Consider the following 24,236-nt stretch of genomic DNA (forward strand, 5'->3'; position numbering starts at 1 on the left):
AAATTTTTAAATGAAGTGCTACCACAGCGCCCAGTGTAATCGCTGAGTTCCGGCAATCACGTCAAATTAAGAAGAATGTTATTTCTTGGAGTCCAATTGTCTCATTTATCACATTTATCAGGCCACAGCCCAAAATCAGTTCAATTATGTCCCACAGTCAATCGTTTCATTGTTAAAAGCGATGCAACCTAATAGTATGAGAGAAAAATCGCTAAATACATGTTGGTACGAGTATGTGACGCAACCGTTGTAACTGAAGCGAATTGATACCGTTAGAAAGTCAATGAAATGTAATTTTTGAAACTGGCTCTATTTCTTCTGCGCGTCCTAACGGCTAGGGTTGGTCCAACAGTAAAAAATGACTTATTAATCTAAATTTTTAAATGAAGTGCTACCACAGCGCCCAGTGTAATCGCTGAGTTGCGGCAATCATATTAAATTAAGAGGAATGTTATTTCTTGGAATCCAATTGTCTCACTTTCACATTTATAAGGTCACAGCCCAAAATCAGTTCAATTAAGTCCCACAGTCAATCGTTTCATTGTTAAAAGCGATGCAACCTAATAGTATGAGAGAAAAATCGCTAAATACATGTTGGTACGAATATGTGACCCAATCGTTGTAACTCAAACGGACTGACACCCCTAGAAAGTCAATGAAATGTACTTCTTGAAACTGTCTCTATTTCTTCAGCGCGCGATAACAGCTAGGGTTGGTCCCACAGTAGGAAATGACTTATTTATCTAAATTTTTAAATGAAGCGCTACCACAGCGCCCAGTGTAATCGCTGATTTCCGGCAATCACGCCAAATTAAGAAGAATGTTTTTTCTTGGAGTCCAATTGTCTCATTTATCACATTTATCAGGTCACAGTCCAAAGTTAGTTCAATTAATTTCCACAGTCAATCGTTTCATTGTTAAAAACGATGCAACCTAGTAAAATCAGAAAAATATCGCTAAATACATGGTGGTACGAATTTGTGACCCAATCATTGTAACTCAAACGGACTGACACCCTTGGAAAGTCAATGAAATGTAGTTTTTGAAACTGTCGCTAATTCTTCAGCGCGTGATAACGGCTAGGATTGGTCCCACAGTAAAAAATTATTTGTTAATCTAAATTTTTAAATGAAGTGCTACCACAGCGCCCAGTGTAACCGCTGAGTTGCGGCAATCATGTCAAATGAAGAAGAATGTTATTTCTTGGAGTCCAATTGTCTCACTTTCACATTTATAAGGTCACAGCCCAAAGTCAGTTAAATTAAGTCCCACAGTCAATCCTTTCATTGTTAAAAGCGATGCAACCTAGTAATATCAGAAAAATATCGCTAAATACATGTTGGTACGAATATGTGACCAAACCGTTGTAACTCAAACGGACTCACATCGTTAGAAAGTCAATGAAATGTACTTTTGGAAACTGTCGCTATATTTTCAGTGCGCGATAACGGCTAGGATTGGTCCCACAGTAAAAATTGACTTTCTTATCTAAATTTTTAAATGAAGCGCTACCACAGCGCCCAGTGTAATCGCTGAGTTTCGGCAATCATGTCAAATTAAGAAGAATGTTATTTCTTGGAATCCAATTGTCTCACTTATAACATTTATAAGGTCACAGTTCAAAATCAGTTAAATTAAGTGCCACAGTCAATAGTTTCACTGTTAAAAGCGATGCAACATAGCAATATGAGAAAAATATCGCTAAATACATGTTGGTACGAATATGTGACACAACCGTTGTAACTGAAGCGAATTAATACCGTCAGAAAGTCAATGAAATGTAGTTTTTGAAACTGTCGCAATTTCTTCAGCGCGCGATAACGGCTAGCATTGGTCCCACAGTAAAAATGACTTATTTATTTAAATTTTTTAATGAAGCGCTACCACAGCGCCCAGTGTAATCGCTGAGTTGCGGCAATCATGTTTAATTAAAAAGAATGTTATTTCTTGGAGTCCAATTGTCTCACTTTCACATTTATAAGGTCATAGCCCAAAGTCAGTTCAATTAAGTCCCACAGTCAATCGTTTCATTGTTAAAAGCGATGCAACCTAGTAATAGAGGAAAAGTATCGCTAAATACATGATGGTACGAATATGTGATCAAACCGTTGTAACTCAAACGGACTGACACCGTTAGAAAGTCAATGATATGTACTTTTTGAAATTGTCGCTATATTTTCAGCGCGTTATAACGGCTAGGATTGGTCCAACAGTAAAAATTGACTTTTTTATCTAAATTTTTAAATGAAGCGCTACCACAGCGCCAAGTGTAATCGCTGAGTTCCGGCAATCGTGTCAAATTAATAAGAATGTTATTTCTTGAAGTCCAATTGTCTCACTTATAATATTTATAACGTCACAGTCCAAATCAGTTCAATTAAGTCCCACAGTCAATCGTTTCACTGTTAAAAGCGATGCAACCTAGTAATACCAGGAAAATATCGCTAAATACATGTTGGTACGAGTATGTGACGCAACCCTTGTAACTGAAGCGGATTGATACCGATAGAAAGTCAATGAAATGTAATTCTTGAAACTGTCGCTATTTCTTCAGCGCGCAGTAACGGCTAGGATTGGTCCCACAGTAAAAATGACTTATTTATCTAAATTTTTAAATGAAGCGCTACGACAGCGCCCAGTGTAATCGCTGAGTCCCGGCAATCATGTCAAATTAAAAAGAATGTTATTTCTTGGAGTCGAATTGTCTCCTTTATCACATTTATCAGGTCACAGTCCAAAGTTAATTCAATTACGTCCCACACTCAATCGTTTCATTGTTAAAAGCGATGCAACCTAGTAATATCAGAAAAATATCGCTAAATACATGTTGGTACGAATATGTGACCAAACCGTTGTAACTCAAACGGACTCACATCGTTAGAAAGTCAATGAAATGTACTTTTGGAAACTGTCGCTATATTTTTAGTGCGCGATAACGGCTAGGATTGGTCCCACAGTAAATATTGACTTTCTTATCTTAATTTTTAAATGAAGCGCTACCACAGCGCCCAGTGTAATCGCTGAGTTTCAGCAATCATGTCAAATTAAGAAGAATGTTATTTCTTGGAATCCAATTGTCTCACTTATAACATTTATAAGGTCACAGTCCAAAATCAGTTCAATTAAGTGCCACAGTCAATTGTTTCACTGTTAAAAGCGATGCAACATAGTAATATGAGAAAAATATCGCTAAATACATGTTGGTACGAATATGTGACACAACCGTTGTAACTGAAGCGGATTAATACTGTCAGAATGTCAATGAAATGTAGTTTTTGAAACTATCTTTATTTCTTCAGCGCATGATAAGAGCTAGGATTGGTCCCACAGTAAAAATGAGTTATTTATTTAAATTTTTAAATGAAGCGCTACCACAGCGCCCAGTGTAATCGCTGAGTTCCGGCAATCACGTTAAATTAAGAAGAATGTTATTTCTTGGAGTCCAATTGTCTTATTTATCACATATATCAGGTCTCTGTCTAAAGTTAGTTCACTTAAGTCCCACAGTCAATCGTTTCATTGTTAAAAGCGATGCAACCTAGTAATATCAGAAAAATATCGTTAAATACATGTTGGTACGAATATGTGACCCAATCGTTGTAACTCAAACGGACTTACACCCTTAGAAAGTCAATTAAATGTACTTTTTGAAACTGTCGCTAATTCTTCAGCGCGTGATAAGGGCCAGGATTGGTCCCACAGTAAAAAATGACTTATTAATCTAAATTTTTAAATGAAGCGCTACCACAGCGCCCAGTGTAATCGCTGATTTTCGGCAATCACGTCAAATTAAGAAGAATAATTTTTCTTGGAGTCCAATTGTCTCATTTATCACATTTATCAGGTCACAGTCCAAAGTTAGTACAATTAAGTTCCACAGTCAATCGTTTCATTGTTAAAAGCGATGCAACCTAGTAATATCAGAAAAATATCGCTAAATACATGTTGGTACGAATATGTGACCCAATCGTTGTAACTCAAACGGGCTGACACCCTGGGAAAGTCAATGAAATGTAGTTTTTGAAACTGTCGCTAATTCTTCAGCGCGTGATAACGGCTAGGATTGGTCAAACAGTAAAAAATGATTTGTTAATCTAAATTTTTAAATGAAGTGCTACCACAGCGCCCAGTGTAATCGCTGAGTTCCGGCAATCACGTCAAATTAAGAAGAATGTTATTTCTTGGAGTCCAATTGTCTCATTTATCACATTTATCAGGCCACAGCCCAAAATCAGTTCAATTATGTCCCACAGTCAATCGTTTCATTGTTAAAAGCGATGCAACCTAATAGTATGAGAGAAAAATCGCTAAATACATGTTGGTACGAGTATGTGACGCAACCGTTGTAACTGAAGCGAATTGATACCGTTAGAAAGTCAATGAAATGTAATTTTTGAAACTGGCTCTATTTCTTCTGCGCGTCCTAACGGCTAGGGTTGGTCCAACAGTAAAAAATGACTTATTAATCTAAATTTTTAAATGAAGTGCTACCACAGCGCCCAGTGTAATCGCTGAGTTGCGGCAATCATATTAAATTAAGAGGAATGTTATTTCTTGGAATCCAATTGTCTCACTTTCACATTTATAAGGTCACAGCCCAAAATCAGTTCAATTAAGTCCCACAGTCAATCGTTTCATTGTTAAAAGCGATGCAACCTAATAGTATGAGAGAAAAATCGCTAAATACATGTTGGTACGAATATGTGACCCAATCGTTGTAACTCAAACGGACTGACACCCCTAGAAAGTCAATGAAATGTACTTCTTGAAACTGTCTCTATTTCTTCAGCGCGCGATAACAGCTAGGGTTGGTCCCACAGTAGGAAATGACTTATTTATCTAAATTTTTAAATGAAGCGCTACCACAGCGCCCAGTGTAATCGCTGATTTCCGGCAATCACGCCAAATTAAGAAGAATGTTTTTTCTTGGAGTCCAATTGTCTCATTTATCACATTTATCAGGTCACAGTCCAAAGTTAGTTCAATTAATTTCCACAGTCAATCGTTTCATTGTTAAAAACGATGCAACCTAGTAAAATCAGAAAAATATCGCTAAATACATGGTGGTACGAATTTGTGACCCAATCATTGTAACTCAAACGGACTGACACCCTTGGAAAGTCAATGAAATGTAGTTTTTGAAACTGTCGCTAATTCTTCAGCGCGTGATAACGGCTAGGATTGGTCCCACAGTAAAAAATTATTTGTTAATCTAAATTTTTAAATGAAGTGCTACCACAGCGCCCAGTGTAACCGCTGAGTTGCGGCAATCATGTCAAATGAAGAAGAATGTTATTTCTTGGAGTCCAATTGTCTCACTTTCACATTTATAAGGTCACAGCCCAAAGTCAGTTAAATTAAGTCCCACAGTCAATCCTTTCATTGTTAAAAGCGATGCAACCTAGTAATATCAGAAAAATATCGCTAAATACATGTTGGTACGAATATGTGACCAAACCGTTGTAACTCAAACGGACTCACATCGTTAGAAAGTCAATGAAATGTACTTTTGGAAACTGTCGCTATATTTTCAGTGCGCGATAACGGCTAGGATTGGTCCCACAGTAAAAATTGACTTTCTTATCTAAATTTTTAAATGAAGCGCTACCACAGCGCCCAGTGTAATCGCTGAGTTTCGGCAATCATGTCAAATTAAGAAGAATGTTATTTCTTGGAATCCAATTGTCTCACTTATAACATTTATAAGGTCACAGTTCAAAATCAGTTAAATTAAGTGCCACAGTCAATAGTTTCACTGTTAAAAGCGATGCAACATAGCAATATGAGAAAAATATCGCTAAATACATGTTGGTACGAATATGTGACACAACCGTTGTAACTGAAGCGAATTAATACCGTCAGAAAGTCAATGAAATGTAGTTTTTGAAACTGTCGCAATTTCTTCAGCGCGCGATAACGGCTAGCATTGGTCCCACAGTAAAAATGACTTATTTATTTAAATTTTTTAATGAAGCGCTACCACAGCGCCCAGTGTAATCGCTGAGTTGCGGCAATCATGTTTAATTAAAAAGAATGTTATTTCTTGGAGTCCAATTGTCTCACTTTCACATTTATAAGGTCATAGCCCAAAGTCAGTTCAATTAAGTCCCACAGTCAATCGTTTCATTGTTAAAAGCGATGCAACCTAGTAATAGAGGAAAAGTATCGCTAAATACATGATGGTACGAATATGTGATCAAACCGTTGTAACTCAAACGGACTGACACCGTTAGAAAGTCAATGATATGTACTTTTTGAAATTGTCGCTATATTTTCAGCGCGTTATAACGGCTAGGATTGGTCCAACAGTAAAAATTGACTTTTTTATCTAAATTTTTAAATGAAGCGCTACCACAGCGCCAAGTGTAATCGCTGAGTTCCGGCAATCGTGTCAAATTAATAAGAATGTTATTTCTTGAAGTCCAATTGTCTCACTTATAATATTTATAACGTCACAGTCCAAATCAGTTCAATTAAGTCCCACAGTCAATCGTTTCACTGTTAAAAGCGATGCAACCTAGTAATACCAGGAAAATATCGCTAAATACATGTTGGTACGAGTATGTGACGCAACCCTTGTAACTGAAGCGGATTGATACCGATAGAAAGTCAATGAAATGTAATTCTTGAAACTGTCGCTATTTCTTCAGCGCGCAATAACGGCTAGGATTGGTCCCACAGTAAAAATGACTTATTTATCTAAATTTTTAAATGAAGCGCTACGACAGCGCCCAGTGTAATCGCTGAGTCCCGGCAATCATGTCAAATTAAAAAGAATGTTATTTCTTGGAGTCGAATTGTCTCCTTTATCACATTTATCAGGTCACAGTCCAAAGTTAATTCAATTACGTCCCACACTCAATCGTTTCATTGTTAAAAGCGATGCAACCTAGTAATATCAGAAAAATATCGCTAAATACATGTTGGTACGAATATGTGACCAAACCGTTGTAACTCAAACGGACTCACATCGTTAGAAAGTCAATGAAATGTACTTTTGGAAACTGTCGCTATATTTTTAGTGCGCGATAACGGCTAGGATTGGTCCCACAGTAAATATTGACTTTCTTATCTTAATTTTTAAATGAAGCGCTACCACAGCGCCCAGTGTAATCGCTGAGTTTCAGCAATCATGTCAAATTAAGAAGAATGTTATTTCTTGGAATCCAATTGTCTCACTTATAACATTTATAAGGTCACAGTCCAAAATCAGTTCAATTAAGTGCCACAGTCAATTGTTTCACTGTTAAAAGCGATGCAACATAGTAATATGAGAAAAATATCGCTAAATACATGTTGGTACGAATATGTGACACAACCGTTGTAACTGAAGCGGATTAATACTGTCAGAATGTCAATGAAATGTAGTTTTTGAAACTATCTTTATTTCTTCAGCGCATGATAAGAGCTAGGATTGGTCCCACAGTAAAAATGAGTTATTTATTTAAATTTTTAAATGAAGCGCTACCACAGCGCCCAGTGTAATCGCTGAGTTCCGGCAATCACGTCAAATTAAGAAGAATGTTATTTCTTGGAGTCCAATTGTCTTATTTATCACATATATCAGGTCTCTGTCTAAAGTTAGTTCACTTAAGTCCCACAGTCAATCGTTTCATTGTTAAAAGCGATGCAACCTAGTAATATCAGAAAAATATCGTTAAATACATGTTGGTACGAATATGTGACCCAATCGTTGTAACTCAAACGGACTTACACCCTTAGAAAGTCAATTAAATGTACTTTTTGAAACTGTCGCTAATTCTTCAGCGCGTGATAAGGGCCAGGATTGGTCCCACAGTAAAAAATGACTTATTAATCTAAATTTTTAAATGAAGCGCTACCACAGCGCCAAGTGTAATCGCTGAGTTCCGGCAATCAGGTCAAGTTAAGAAGAATGTTATTTCATGGAGTCCAATTGTCTCACTTATCACATTTATAAGGTCATAGTCCAAAGTTAGTTCAATTAAGTCCCACAGTCAATCGTTTCATTGTTAAAAGCGATGCAACCTAGTAATATCGGTAAGATATCACTAAATACATGTTGGCACGAATATGTGACGCAACTGTTGTAGTTGAAGCGGATTGATACCGATAGAAAGTCAATAAAATGTAATTCTTGAAACTGTCGCTATTTCTTCAGCGCGCAATAACGGCTAGGATTGGTCCCACAGTAAAAATGTCTAATTTATCTAATTTTTAAATGAAGCGCTACGACAGCGCCCAGTGTAATCGCTGAGTCCCGGCAATCATGTCAAATTAAAAAGAATGATATTTCTTGGAGTCGAATTGTCTCCTTTATCACATTTATCAGGTCACAGTCCAAAGTTAATTCAATTACGTCCCACACTCAATCGTTTCATTGTTAAAAGCGATGCAACCTAGTAATATCAGAAAAAGATTGCTAAATACATGTTAGTACGAATATGTGACCAAACCGTTGTAACTCAAACGGACTCACATCGTTAGAAAGTCAATAAAATGTACTTTTGGAAACTGTCGCTATATTTTCAGTGCGCGATAACGGCTAGGATTGGTCCCACAGTAAAAATTGACTTTCTTATCTAAATTTTTAAATGAAGCGCTACCACAGCGCCCAGTGTAATCGCTGAGTTTCAGCAATCATGTCAAATTAAGAAGAATGTTATTTCTTGGAATCCAATTGTCTCATTTATAACATTTATAAGGTCACAGTCCAAAATCAGTTCAATTAAGTGCCACAGTCAATTGTTTCACTGTTAAAAGCGATGCAACATAGTAATATGAGAAAAATATCGCTAAATACATGTTGGTACGAATATGTGACACAACCGTTGTAACTGAAGCGGATTAATACTGTCAGAATGTCAATGAAATGTAGTTTTTGAAACTATCTTTATTTCTCCAGCGCATGATAAGAGCTAGGATTGGTCCAACAGTAAAAAATGACTTATTAATCTAAATTTTTAAATGAAGTGCTACCACAGCGCCCAGTGTAATCGCTGAGCTGCGGCAATCATGTTAAATTAAGAGGAATGTTATTTCTTGGAGTCCAATTGTCTCACTTTCACATTTATAAGCTCACAGCCCAATATCAGTTCAATTAAGTCCCACAGTCAATCGTTTCATTGTTAAAAGCGATGCAACCTAGTAATATCAGAAAAATATCGCTAAATACATTTTGGTACAAATATGTGACCCAATCGCTGTAACTCAAACGGACTGACACCCTTAGAAAGTCAATGAAATGTACTTTTTGAAACTGTCTCTATTTCTTCAGCGCGCGATAACGGCTAGGATTGGTCCCACAGTAAAAATGACTTATTTATTTAAATTTTTAAATGAAGCGCTACCACAGCACCCAGTGTAATCGCTGAGTTCCGGCAATCACGTCAAATTAAGAAGAATGTTATTTCTTGGAGTCCAATTGTCTCATTTATCACATATATCAGGTCTCTGTCTAAAGTTAGTTCACTTAAGTCCCACAGTCAATCGTTTCATTGTTAAAAGCGATGCAACCTAGTAATATCAGAAAAATATCGTTAAATACATGTTGGTACGAATATGTGACCCAATCGTTGTAACTCAAACGGACTTACACAGTTATAAAGTCAATTAAATGTACTTTTTGAAACTGTCGCTAATTCTTCAGCGCGTGATAAGGGCTAGGATTGGTCCCACAGTAAAAATTGTATTATTTATTTAAATTTTTAAATGAAGCGCTACCACAGCGCCCAGTGTAATCGCTGAGTTTCGGCAGTCATGTCAAATTAAGAAGATTGTTATTTCTTGGAATCCAATTGTCACACTTATACCATTTATAAGGTCACAGTCCAAAATCAGTTCAATTAAGTCCCACTGTCAATCGTTTCATCGTTAAAAGCGATGCAACCTAGTAATATCAGAAAAATATCGCTAAATACATGTTGGTACAAATATGTGACCCAGTCGTTGTAACTCAAACGGACTGACACCCTTAGAAAGTCAATGAAATGTACTTTTTGAAACTGTCTCTATTTCTTCAGCGCGCGATAACAGCTAGGGTTGGTCCCACAGTAAGAAATGACTTATTTATCTAAATTTTTAAATGAAGCGCTACCACAGCGCCCAGTATAATCGCTGATTTTTGGAAATCACGTCAAATTAAAAAGAATGTTTTTTCTTGGAGTCCAATTGTCTCACTTATAACAATTATCAGGTCACAGTCCAATGTTTGTTTAATTAAGTCCCACAGTCAATCGTTTAATTCTTAAAGCGATGCAATCTAGTAATATCAGAAAAATATCGCTAAGTACATGTTGGTACGAATATGTGACACAACCGTTGTAACTCAAACGGACTGACACCGTTAGAAAGTCAATGAAAGGTAGTTTTTGAATCTGTCTCTATTTCTTCAGCGCGTCCTTACGGCTACGATTGGTCCCACAGCACAAAATGACATATTTGCCTACATTTTTGAATAAAGCGCTACCCCAGCGCCCAGGGTAATCGCTGAGTTCCGGCAATCATGTCAAATTAAGAAGAATGTTATATCTTGGAGTCCAATTGTCTCGCTTTCACATTTTTAAGGTCATAGTCCAAAATCAGTTCAATTAAGTCCCACAGTCAATCGTTGCACTGTTAAAAGCGATACAACCTAGTAATATCAGAAAAAGATTGCTAAATACATGTTAGTACGAATATGTGACCAAACCGTTGTAACTCAAACGGACTCACATCGTTAGAAAGTCAATAAAATGTACTTTTGGAAACTGTCGCTATATTTTCAGTGCGCGATAACGGCTAGGATTGGTCCCACAGTAAAAATTGACTTTCTTATCTAAATTTTTAAATGAAGCGCTACCACAGCGCCCAGTGTAATCGCTGAGTTTCAGCAATCATGTCAAATTAAGAAGAATGTTATTTCTTGGAATCCAATTGTCTCATTTATAACATTTATAAGGTCACAGTCCAAAATCAGTTCAATTAAGTGCCACAGTCAATTGTTTCACTGTTAAAAGCGATGCAACATAGTAATATGAGAAAAATATCGCTAAATACATGTTGGTACGAATATGTGACACAACCGTTGTAACTGAAGCGGATTAATACTGTCAGAATGTCAATGAAATGTAGTTTTTGAAACTATCTTTATTTCTCCAGCGCATGATAAGAGCTAGGATTGGTCCAACAGTAAAAAATGACTTATTAATCTAAATTTTTAAATGAAGTGCTACCACAGCGCCCAGTGTAATCGCTGAGCTGCGGCAATCATGTTAAATTAAGAGGAATGTTATTTCTTGGAGTCCAATTGTCTCACTTTCACATTTATAAGCTCACAGCCCAATATCAGTTCAATTAAGTCCCACAGTCAATCGTTTCATTGTTAAAAGCGATGCAACCTAGTAATATCAGAAAAATATCGCTAAATACATTTTGGTACAAATATGTGACCCAATCGCTGTAACTCAAACGGACTGACACCCTTAGAAAGTCAATGAAATGTACTTTTTGAAACTGTCTCTATTTCTTCAGCGCGCGATAACGGCTAGGATTGGTCCCACAGTAAAAATGACTTATTTATTTAAATTTTTAAATGAAGCGCTACCACAGCACCCAGTGTAATCGCTGAGTTCCGGCAATCACGTCAAATTAAGAAGAATGTTATTTCTTGGAGTCCAATTGTCTCATTTATCACATATATCAGGTCTCTGTCTAAAGTTAGTTCACTTAAGTCCCACAGTCAATCGTTTCATTGTTAAAAGCGATGCAACCTAGTAATATCAGAAAAATATCGTTAAATACATGTTGGTACGAATATGTGACCCAATCGTTGTAACTCAAACGGACTTACACAGTTATAAAGTCAATTAAATGTACTTTTTGAAACTGTCGCTAATTCTTCAGCGCGTGATAAGGGCTAGGATTGGTCCCACAGTAAAAATTGTATTATTTATTTAAATTTTTAAATGAAGCGCTACCACAGCGCCCAGTGTAATCGCTGAGTTTCGGCAGTCATGTCAAATTAAGAAGATTGTTATTTCTTGGAATCCAATTGTCACACTTATACCATTTATAAGGTCACAGTCCAAAATCAGTTCAATTAAGTCCCACAGTCAATCGTTTCATCGTTAAAAGCGATGCAACCTAGTAATATCAGAAAAATATCGCTAAATACATGTTGGTACAAATATGTGACCCAGTCGTTGTAACTCAAACGGACTGACACCCTTAGAAAGTCAATGAAATGTACTTTTTGAAACTGTCTCTATTTCTTCAGCGCGCGATAACAGCTAGGGTTGGTCCCACAGTAAGAAATGACTTATTTATCTAAATTTTTAAATGAAGCGCTACCACAGCGCCCAGTATAATCGCTGATTTTTGGAAATCACGTCAAATTAAAAAGAATGTTTTTTCTTGGAGTCCAATTGTCTCACTTATAACAATTATCAGGTCACAGTCCAATGTTTGTTTAATTAAGTCCCACAGTCAATCGTTTAATTCTTAAAGCGATGCAATCTAGTAATATCAGAAAAATATCGCTAAGTACATGTTGGTACGAATATGTGACACAACCGTTGTAACTCAAACGGACTGACACCGTTAGAAAGTCAATGAAAGGTAGTTTTTGAATCTGTCTCTATTTCTTCAGCGCGTCCTTACGGCTACGATTGGTCCCACAGCACAAAATGACATATTTGCCTACATTTTTGAATAAAGCGCTACCCCAGCGCCCAGGGTAATCGCTGAGTTCCGGCAATCATGTCAAATTAAGAAGAATGTTATATCTTGGAGTCCAATTGTCTCGCTTTCACATTTTTAAGGTCATAGTCCAAAATCAGTTCAATTAAGTCCCACAGTCAATCGTTGCACTGTTAAAAGCGATACAACCTAGTAATATCAGAAAAATATCGCTAAATACATTTTGGTACAAATATGTGACCCAATCGCTGTAACTCAAACGGACTGACACCCTTAGAAAGTCAATGAAATGTACTTTTTGAAACTGTCTCTATTTCTTCAGCGCGCGATAACGGCTACGATTGGTCCCACAGTAAAAATGACTTATTTATTTAAATTTTTAAATGAAGCGCTACCACAGCGCCCAGTGTAATCGCTGAGTTCCGGCAATCACGTCAAATTAAGAAGAATGTTATTTCTTGGAGTCCAATTGTCTCATTTATCACATATATCAGGTCTCTGTCTAAAGTTAGTTCACTTAAGTCCCACAGTCAATCGTTTCATTGTTAAAAGCGATGCAACCTAGTAATATCAGAAAAATATCGTTAAATACATGTTGGTACGAATATGTGACCCAATCGTTGTAACTCAAACGGACTTATACACTTAGAAAGTCAATTAAATGTACTTTTTGAAACTGTCGCTAATTCTTCAGCGCGTGATAAGGGCTAGGATTGGTCCCACAGTAAAAATTGTATTATTTATTTAAATTTTTAAATGAAGCGCTACCACAGCGCACAGTGTAATCGCTGAGTTTCCGCAGTCATGTCAAATTAAGAAGATTGTTATTTCTTGGAATCCAATTGTCACACTTATAACATTTATAAGGTCACAGTCCAAAATCAGTTCAATTAAGTCCCACAGTCAATCGTTTCATCGTTAAAAGCGATGCAACCTAGTAATATCAGAAAAATATCGCTAAATACATGGTGGTACAAATATGTGACCCAGTCGTTGTAACTCAAACGGACTGACACCCTTAGAAAGTCAATGAAATGTACTTTTTGAAACTGTCTCTATTTCTTCAGCGCGCGATAACAGCTAGGGTTGGTCCCACAGTAAGAAATGACTTATTTATCTAAATTTTTAAATGAAGCGCTACCACAGCGCCCAGTGTAATCGCTGATTTTTGGAAATCACGTCAAATTAAAAAGAATGTTTTTTCTTGGAGTCCAATTGTCTCACTTATAACAATTATCAGGTCACAGTCCAATGTTTGTTCAATTAAGTCCCACAGTCAATCGTTTAATTCTTAAAGCGATGCAATCTAGTAATATCAGAAAAATATCGCTAAATACATGTTGGTACGAATATGTGACACAACCGTTGTAACTCAAACGGACTGACACCGTTAGAAAGTCAATAAAAGGTAGTTTTTGAATCTGTCTCTATTTCTTCAGCGCGTCCTTATGGCTACGATTGGTCCCACAGCACAAAATGACATATTTGTCTACATTTTTGAATAAAGCGCTACCCCAGCGCCCAGGGTAATCGCTGAGTTCCGGCAATCATGTCAAATTAAGAAGAATGTTATATCTTGGAGTCCAATTGTCTCGCTTTCACATTTTTAAGGTCATAGTCCAAAATCAGTTCAATTAAGTCCCACAGTCAATCGTTGCACTGTTAAAAGCGATACAACTTAGTAATATCGAAAAAAATCACTAACAACATGTTGGTACGAATATGTGACTCAATCGTTGTAACTCAAACGGACTGACACCCTTAGAAAGTCGATGAAATGTACTTTTTGAAACTGTCGCTAATTCTTCAGCGCGTGATAACGGCTAGGATTGGTCCCACAGTAAAAAATTACTTATTAATCAAAATTTTTAAATGAAGTGCTACCACAGCGCCCAGTGTAATCGCTGAGTTGCGGCAATCATATCAAATTAAGAAAAATTGTTTTTCTTGGAGTCCAATTGTCTTATTTATCACATTTATCAGGTCACAGTCCAAGGTTAGTTCAATTAAGACCCACAGTTAATCGTTTCATTGTTAAAAGGGATGCAACCGAATAATATTAGAAAAATATCGCAAAATACATGTTGGTACGAATATGTAACCAAACGGTTGTAAGTCAAACGGACTAACATTGTTAGAAAGTCAATGAAATGTAGTTTTTGAAACTTTCTCCATTTCTTCAGAGCGCGATAACAGCTAGGATTGGTCCTACAATAAGAAATGACTTATTTATCTAAATTTTTAAACGAAGCGCTACCACAGCGCCCAGTGTAATCGCTGACTTCCGGCAATCACGTCAAATTAAAAAGAATGTTTTTTCTTGGAGTCCAATTACCTCATTTATCACATTTATCAGGTCACAGTCCAAAGTTAGTACAATTAAGTTCCACAGTCAATCGTTTCATTGTTAAAAACGATGCAACCTAGTAATATCAGAAAAATATCGCTAAATACATGTTGGTACGAATTTGTGACCCAATCGTTTTAACTAAAACGGACTGTCACCCTTAGAAAGTCGATGAAATGTAGTTTTTGAGACTGTCTCTATTTCTTCTGCACGTCCTAACGGCTACGATTTGTCCTACAGCACAAATTGACTTTTTTGTCTACATTTTTGAATAAAGGGCTACCCCAGCGCCCAGTGTAATCGCTGAGTTCCGGCTATCATGTCAAATTAAAAACAATGTTATTTCTTGGAGTCCAATTGTCTCACTTATCACATTTTTAAGGTCATAGTCCAAAATCAGTTTAATTAAGTCCCACAGTCAATCGTTGCACTGTTAAAAGCGATACAACTTAGTAATATCGGAAAAAATCACTAACAACATGTTGGTACGAATATGTGACTCAATCGTTGTAACTCAAACGGACTGACACCCTTAGAAAGTCGATGAAATGTAGTTTTTGAAACTATCTTTATTTCTTCAGCGCATGATAAGAGCTAGGATTGGTCCAACAGTAAAAAATGACTTATTAATCTAAATTTTTAAATGAAGTGCTACCACAGCGCCCAGTGTAATCGCTAAGTTGCGGCAATCATGTTAAATTAAGAGGAATGTTATTTCTTGGAGTCCAATTGTCTCACATTCACATTTATAAGCTCACAGCCCAAAATCAGTTCAATTAAGTCCCACAGTCAATCGTTTCATTGTTAAAAACGATGCAACCTAGTAATATCAGAAAAATATCGCTAAATACATTTTGGTACAAATATGTGACCCAATCGCTGTAACTCAAACGGACTGACACCCTTAGAAAGTCAATGAAATGTACTTTTTGAAACTGTCTCTATTTCTTCAGGGCGCGATAACGGCTAGGATTGGTCCCACAGTAAAAAATGACTTATTAATCTAAATTTTTAAATGAAGTGCTACCACAGCGCCCAGTGTAATCGCTGAGTTCGGGCAATCAGGTCAAGTTAAGAAGAATGTTATTTCATGGAGTCCAATTGTCTCACTTATCACATTTATAAGGTCATAGTCCAAAGTTAGTTCAATTAAGTCCCACAGTCAAGCGTTTCATTGTTAAAAGCGATGCAACCTAGTAATATCGGTAAGATATCACTAAATACATGTTGGCACGAATATGTGACGCAACTGTTGTAGTTGAAACGGACTGATACCGTTAGAAAGTCAATGAAATGTAGTATTTGAAACTATCTCTATTTCTTCAGCGCGCACTAAGGGCTAGGATTGGTCCCACAGTAAAAATTGTATTATTTATTTAAATTTTTAAATGAAGCGCTACCCCAGCGCCCAGGGTAATCGCTGAGTTCCGGCAATCATGTCAAATTAAGAAGAATGTTATATCTTGGAGTCCAATTGTCTCGCTTTCACATTTTTAAGGTCATAGTCCAAAATCAGTTCAATTAAGTCCCACAGTCAATCGTTGCACTGTTAAAAGCGATACAACTTAGTAATATCGGAAAAAATCACTAACAACATGTTGGTACGAATATGTGACTCAATCGTTGTAACTCAAACGGACTGACACCCTTAGAAAGTCGAGGAAATGTACTTTTTGAAACTGTCGCTAATTCTTCAGCGCGTGATAACGGCTAGGATTGGTCCCACAGTAAAAAATTACTTATTAATCAAAATTTTTAAATGAAGTGCTACCACAGCGCCCAGTGTAATCGCTGAGTTGCGGCAATCATATCAAATTAAGAAAAATTGTTTTTCTTGGAGTCCAATTGTCTTATTTATCACATTTATCAGGTCACAGTCCAAAGTTAGTTCAATTAAGACCCACAGTTAATCGTTTCATTGTTAAAAGGGATGCAACCGAATAATATTAGAAAAATATCGCAAAATACATGTTGGTACGAATATGTAACCAAACGGTTGTAACTCAAACGGACTAACATTGTTAGAAAGTCAATGAAATGTAGTTTTTGAAACTTTCTCCATTGCTTCAGAGCGCGATAACAGCTAGGATTGGTCCTACAATAAGAAATGACTTATTTATCTAAATTTTTAAACGAAGCGCTACCACAGCGCCCAGTGTAATCGCTGACTTCCGGCAATCACGTCAAATTAAAAAGAATGTTTTTTCTTGGAGTCCAATTACCTCATTTATCACATTTATCAGGTCACAGTCCAAAGTTAGTACAATTAAGTTCCACAGTCAATCGTTTCATTGTTAAAAACGATGCAACCTAGTAATATCAGAAAAATATCGCTAAATACATGTTGGTACGAATTTGTGACCCAATCGTTTTAACTAAAACGGACTGTCACCCTTAGAAAGTCGATGAAATGTAGTTTTTGAGACTGTCTCTATTTCTTCTGCACGTCCTAACGGCTACGATTTGTCCTACAGCACAAATTGACTTTTTTGTCTACATTTTTGAATAAAGGGCTACCCCAGCGCCCAGTGTAATCGCTGAGTTCCGGCTATCATGTCAAATTAAAAACAATGTTATTTCTTGGAGTCCAATTGTCTCACTTATCACATTTTTAAGGTCATAGTCCAAAATCAGTTTAATTAAGTCCCACAGTCAATCGTTGCACTGTTAAAAGCGATACAACTTAGTAATATCGGAAAAAATCACTAACAACATGTTGGTACGAATATGTGACTCAATCGTTGTAACTCAAACGGACTGACACCCTTAGAAAGTCGATGAAATGTAGTTTTTGAAACTATCTTTATTTCTTCAGCGCATGATAAGAGCTAGGATTGGTCCAACAGTAAAAAATGACTTATTAATCTAAATTTTTAAATGAAGTGCTACCACAGCGCCCAGTGTAATCGCTAAGTTGCGGCAATCATGTTAAATTAAGAGGAATGTTATTTCTTGGAGTCCAATTGTCTCACATTCACATTTATAAGCTCACAGCCCAAAATCAGTTCAATTAAGTCCCACAGTCAATCGTTTCATTGTTAAAAGCGATGCAACCTAGTAATATCAGAAAAATATCGCTAAATACATTTTGGTACAAATATGTGACCCAATCGCTGTAACTCAAACGGACTGACACCCTTAGAAAGTCAATGAAATGTACTTTTTGAAACTGTCTCTATTTCTTCAGGGCGCGATAACGGCTAGGATTGGTCCCACAGTAAAAAATGACTTATTAATCTAAATTTTTAAATGAAGTGCTACCACAGCGCCCAGTGTAATCGCTGAGTTCGGGCAATCAGGTCAAGTTAAGAAGAATGTTATTTCATGGAGTCCAATTGTCTCACTTATCACATTTATAAGGTCATAGTCCAAAGTTAGTTCAATTAAGTCCCACAGTCAAGCGTTTCATTGTTAAAAGCGATGCAACCTAGTAATATCGGTAAGATATCACTAAATACATGTTGGCACGAATATGTGACGCAACTGTTGTAGTTGAAACGGACTGATACCGTTAGAAAGTCAATGAAATGTAGTATTTGAAACTATCTCTATTTCTTCAGCGCGCACTAAGGGCTAGGATTGGTCCCACAGTAAAAATTGTATTATTTATTTAAATTTTTAAATGAAGTGCTACCACAGCGCCCAGTGTAATCGCTGAGTTTCGGCAGTCATGTCAAATTAAGAAGATTGTTATTTCTTGGAATCCAATTGTCACACTTATAACATTTATAAGGTCACAGTCCAAAATCAGTTCAATTAAGTCCCACAGTCAATCGTTTCATTGTTAAAAGCGATAGTAATATCAGAAAAATATCGCTAAATACATGTTGGTACAAATATGTGACCCAATCGTTGTAACTCAAACGGACTGACACCCTTAGAAAGTCAATGAAATGCACTTTTTGAAACTGTCTCTATTTCTTCAGCGCGCAATAACAGCTAGGGTTTGTCCCACAGTAAGAAATGACTTATTTATCTAAATTTTTAAATGAAGCGCTACCACAGCGCCCAGTGTAATCGCTGATTTTTGGAAATCACGTCAAAGTAAAAAGAATGTTTTTTCATGGAGTCCAATTGTCTCACTTATAACAATTATCAGGTCACAGTCCAATGTTTGTTCAATTAAGTCCCACAGTCAATCGTTTAAATCTTAAAAGCGATGCAATCTAGTAATATCAGAAAAATATCGCTAAATACATGTTGGTACGAATATGTGACACAACCGTTGTAACTCAAACGGACTGACACCGTTAGAAAGTCAATGATATGTACTTTTTAAATCTGTCTCTATTTCTTCAGCGCGTCCTAACGGCTACGATTGGTCCCACAGCACAAAATGACTTATTTGTCTACATTTTTGATTAAAGCGCTACCCCAGCGCCCATATGAGAGAAATATCGCTAAATACATGTTGGTACGAGTATGTGACGCAACTGTTGTAGTTGAAACGGACTGATACCGTTAGAAAATCAATGAAATGTAGTATTTGAAACTGCCTCTATTTCTTCAGCGCGCGCTAAGGGCTAGGATTGGTTCTACAATAAAAATTGACTTATTTATCTAAATTTTAAATTGAAGCGCTACCACAGCGCCCAGTGTAACCGCTGAGTTCCGGCAATCATGCCAAATTAAGAAGAAAGTTATTTTTTGGAGTCAAATTGTCTCACTTATAACATTTATTAAGGTTACAGTCCAAAATCAGTTCAATTAAGTCCCACAGTCAATCGTTTCACTGTTAAAAGCGATGCAACCTACTAATATGAGAAAAATATCGCTAAGTACATGTTGGTACGAATATGTGACCCAACCGTTGTAACTCAAACGGACTGACACTGTTAGAAAGTCAATGAAATTTAGTTTTTGAATCTGTCTCTATTTCTTCAGCGCGTCCTTACGGCTACGATTGGTCCCACAGCACAAAATGACTTATTTGTCTACATTTTTGAATAAAGCGCTACCCCAGCGCCCAGTGTAATCGCTGAGTTCCTGCAATCATGTCAAATTAAGAAGAATGTTATTTCTTGGAGTCTAATTGTCTCGCTTATCACATTTTTAAGGTCATAGTCCAAAATCAGTTTAATTAAGTCCCACAGTCAATCGTTGCACTTTTAAAAGCGATACAACTTAGTAATATCGGAAAAAATCACTAACAACATGTTGGTACGAATATGTGACTCAATCGTTGTAACTCAAACGGACTGACACCCTTAGAAAGTCGATGAAATGTACTTCTTGAAACTGTCGCTAATTCTTCAGCGCGTGATAACGGCTAGGATTGGTCCCACAGTAAAAAATGACTTATTAATCTAAATTTTTAAATGAAGTGGTACCACAGAGCCCAGTGTAATCGCTGAGTTGCGGCAATCATGTCAGATTAAGAAAAATGCTTTTTCTTGGAGTCCAATTGTCTCATTTATCACATTTATCAGGTCACAGTCCAAAGTTAGTTCAATTAAGACCCACAGTTAATCGTTTCATTGTTAAAAGCGATGCAACCTAGTAATATTAGAAAAATATCGCAAAATACATGTTGGTACGAATATGTGACCAAACCGTTGTAACTCAAACGGACTGACACCGTTAGAAAGTCAATGATATGTACTTTTTAAATCTGTCTCTATTTCTTCAGCGCGTCCTAACGGCTACGATTGGTCCCACAGCACAAAATGACTTATTTGTCTACATTTTTGATTAAAGCGCTACCCCAGCGCCCATATGAGAGAAATATCGCTAAATACATGTTGGTACGAGTATGTGACGCAACTGTTGTAGTTGAAACGGACTGATACCGTTAGAAAATCAATGAAATGTAGTATTTGAAACTGCCTCTATTTCTTCAGCGCGCGCTAAGTGCTAGGATTGGTTCTACAATAAAAATTGACTTATTTATCTAAATTTTAAATTGAAGCGCTACCACAGCGCCCAGTGTAACCGCTGAGTTCCGGCAATCATGCCAAATTAAGAAGAAAGTTATTTTTTGGAGTCAAATTGTCTCACTTATAACATTTATAAGGTTACAGTCCAAAATCAGTTCAATTAAGTCCCACAGTCAATCGTTTCACTGTTAAAAGCGATGCAACCTACTAATATGAGAAAAATATCGCTAAGTACATGTTGGTACGAATATGTGACCCAACCGTTGTAACTCAAACGGACTGACACTGTTAGAAAGTCAATGAAATGTAGTTTTTGAATCTGTCTCTATTTCTTCAGCGCGTCCTTACGGCTACGATTGGTCCCACAGCACAAAATGACTTATTTGTCTACATTTTTGAATAAAGCGCTACCCCAGCGCCCAGTGTAATCGCTGAGTTCCTGCAATCATGTCAAATTAAGAAGAATGTTATTTCTTGGAGTCTAATTGTCTCGCTTATCACATTTTTAAGGTCATAGTCCAAAATCAGTTTAATTAAGTCCCACAGTCAATCGTTGCACTTTTAAAAGCGATACAACTTAGTAATATCGGAAAAAATCACTAACAACATGTTGGTACGAATATGTGACTCAATCGTTGTAACTCAAACGGACTGACACCCTCAGAAAGTCGATGAAATGTACTTTTTGAAACTGTCGCTAATTCTTCAGCGCGTGATAACGGCTAGGATTGGTCCCACAGTAAAAAATGACTTATTAATCTAAATTTTTAAATGAAGTGGTACCACAGAGCCCAGTGTAATCGCTGAGTTGCGGCAATCATGTCAGATTAAGAAAAATGCTTTTTCTTGGAGTCCAATTGTCTCATTTATCACATTTATCAGGTCACAGTCCAAAGTTAGTTCAATTAAGACCCACAGTTAATCGTTTCATTGTTAAAAGGGATGCAACCTAATAATATTAGAAAAATATCGCAAAATACATGTTGGTACGAATATGTAACCAAACGGTTGTAACTCAAACGGACTAACACCGTTAAAAAGTCAATGAAATGTAGTTTTGAAACTGTCGCTATTTTTTCAGCGCGCGATAACGGCTAGGTATGGTCCCACAGTAAAAATTGACTTTTTATCTAAATTTTTAAATGAAGCGCTACCACAGCGACAATGTGTAATCGCTGAGTTCGGGCAATCATGTCAAATTAAGAAGAATGTTATTTCTTGGAGTCTAATTGCCTCACTTATAACGTCACAGTCCAAAGTTAGATCAATTAAGTCCCACAATCAATCATTTCATTGTTAAAAGCGATGCAACCTAGTAATATGAGAGAAATATCGCTAAATACATGTTGGTACGAGTATGTGACGCAACTGTTGTAGTTGAAACGGACTGATACCGTTAGAAAATCAATGAAATGTAGTATTTGAAACTGCCTCTATTTCTTCAGCGCGCGCTAAGGGCTTGGATTGGTTCTACAATAAAAATTGACTTATTTATCTAAATTTTAAATTGAAGCGCTACCACAGCGCCCAGTGTAACCGCTGAGTTCCGGCAATCATGTCAAATTAAGAAGAAAGTTATTTCTTGGAGTCAAATTGTCTCACTTATAACATTTATAAGGTTACAGTCCAAAATCAGTTCAATTAAGTCCCACAGTCAATCGTTTCACTGTTAAAAGCGATGCACCCTACTAATATGAGAAAAATATCGCTAAGTACATGTTGGTACGAATATGTGACCCAACCGTTGTAACTCAAACGGACTGACACTGTTAGAAAGTCAATGAAATGTAGTTTTTGAATCTGTCTCTATTTCTTCAGCGCGTCCTTACGGCTACGATTGGTCCCACAGCACAAAATGACTTATTGTCTACATTTTTGAATAAAGCGCTACCCCAGCGCCCAGTGTAATCGCTGAGTTCCGGCAATCATGTCAAATTAAGAAGAATGTTATTTCTTGGAGTCTAATTGTCTTGCTTTCACATTTATAAGGCCACAGCCCAAAATCAATTCAATTAAGTCCCACAGTCAATCGTTTGATTGTTAAAAGCGATGCAACCTAGTAATGTCAGAAAAATATCGCTAAATACATGTTGGTACGTATATGTGACGCAACCGTTGTAACTGAAGCGGGTTGATAACGTCAGAATGTCAATGAAATGTAGTTCTTCAAAGTGTCGCTATTTCTTCAGCGCGTGATAACGGCTAGGATTGGTCCCAGAGTAAAAATGACTTATTTAACTACATTTTTAAATGAAGCGCTACCACAGCGCCCAGTGTAATCACTGAGTTTCGGCAATCACGTCAAATTAAGAAGAATGTTATTTCTTGGAGTCCAATTGTCTCATTTCTTACATTTATCAGGTCACAGTCCAAAGTTAGTTCATCTAAGTCCCATAGTCAATCGTTTCATTGTTAAAAGCGATGCAACCTAGTAGTTTGAGAGAAAAATCGCTAAATACATGTTGGTACGAGTATGTGACGCAACCGTTATAACTAAAGCGAATTGATACCGTTAGAAAGTCAATGAAATGTAGTTTTTGAGACTGTTGCTATTTATTCAGCGCGCGATAACGGCTACGATTGGTCCTACAATAAGAAATGAGTTATTTATCTAAATTTTTAAACGAAGCGCTACCACAGCGCCCAGTGTAATCGCTGATTTCCGGCAATCACGTCAAATTAAGAAGAATGTTTTTTCTTGGAGTCCAATTGTCTCAATTATCACATTTATCAAGTCACAGTCCAAAGTTAGTACAATTAAGTTCCACAGTCAATCGTTTCATTGTTAAAAGCGATGCAACCTAGTAATATCAGAAAAATATCGCTAAATACATGTTGGTACGAATTTGTGACCCAATCGTTTTAACTCAAACGGACTGTCACCCTTAGAAAGTCGATGAAATGTAGTTTTTGAGACTGTCTCTATTTCTTCTGCACGTCCTAACGGCTACGATTGGTCCTACAGCACAAAATGACTTTTTTGTCTACATTTTTGAATAAAGGGCTACCCCAGCGCCCAGTGTAATCGCTGAGTTCCGGCAATCATGTCAAATTAAGAAGAATGTTATTTCTTGGAGTTCAATTGTCTCCTTTATCACATTTATCAGGTCATAGTCCAAAATCAGTTCAATTAAGTCCCACAGTCAATCGTTGCACTGTTAAAAGCGATACAACTTAGTAATATCGGAAAAAATCACTAACAACATGTTGGTACGAATATGTGACTCAATCGTTGTAACTCAAACGGACTGACAGCCTTAGAAAGCCAATGAAATGTACTTTTTGAAACTGTCGCTAATTCTTCAGCGCGTGATAACGGCTAGGATTGGTCCCACAGTAAAAAATGACTTATTAAT

Source organism: Hydractinia symbiolongicarpus, chromosome 13 (assembly GCF_029227915.1).
Source record: "Hydractinia symbiolongicarpus strain clone_291-10 chromosome 13, HSymV2.1, whole genome shotgun sequence".
NCBI lineage: Eukaryota > Metazoa > Cnidaria > Hydrozoa > Anthoathecata > Hydractiniidae > Hydractinia > Hydractinia symbiolongicarpus.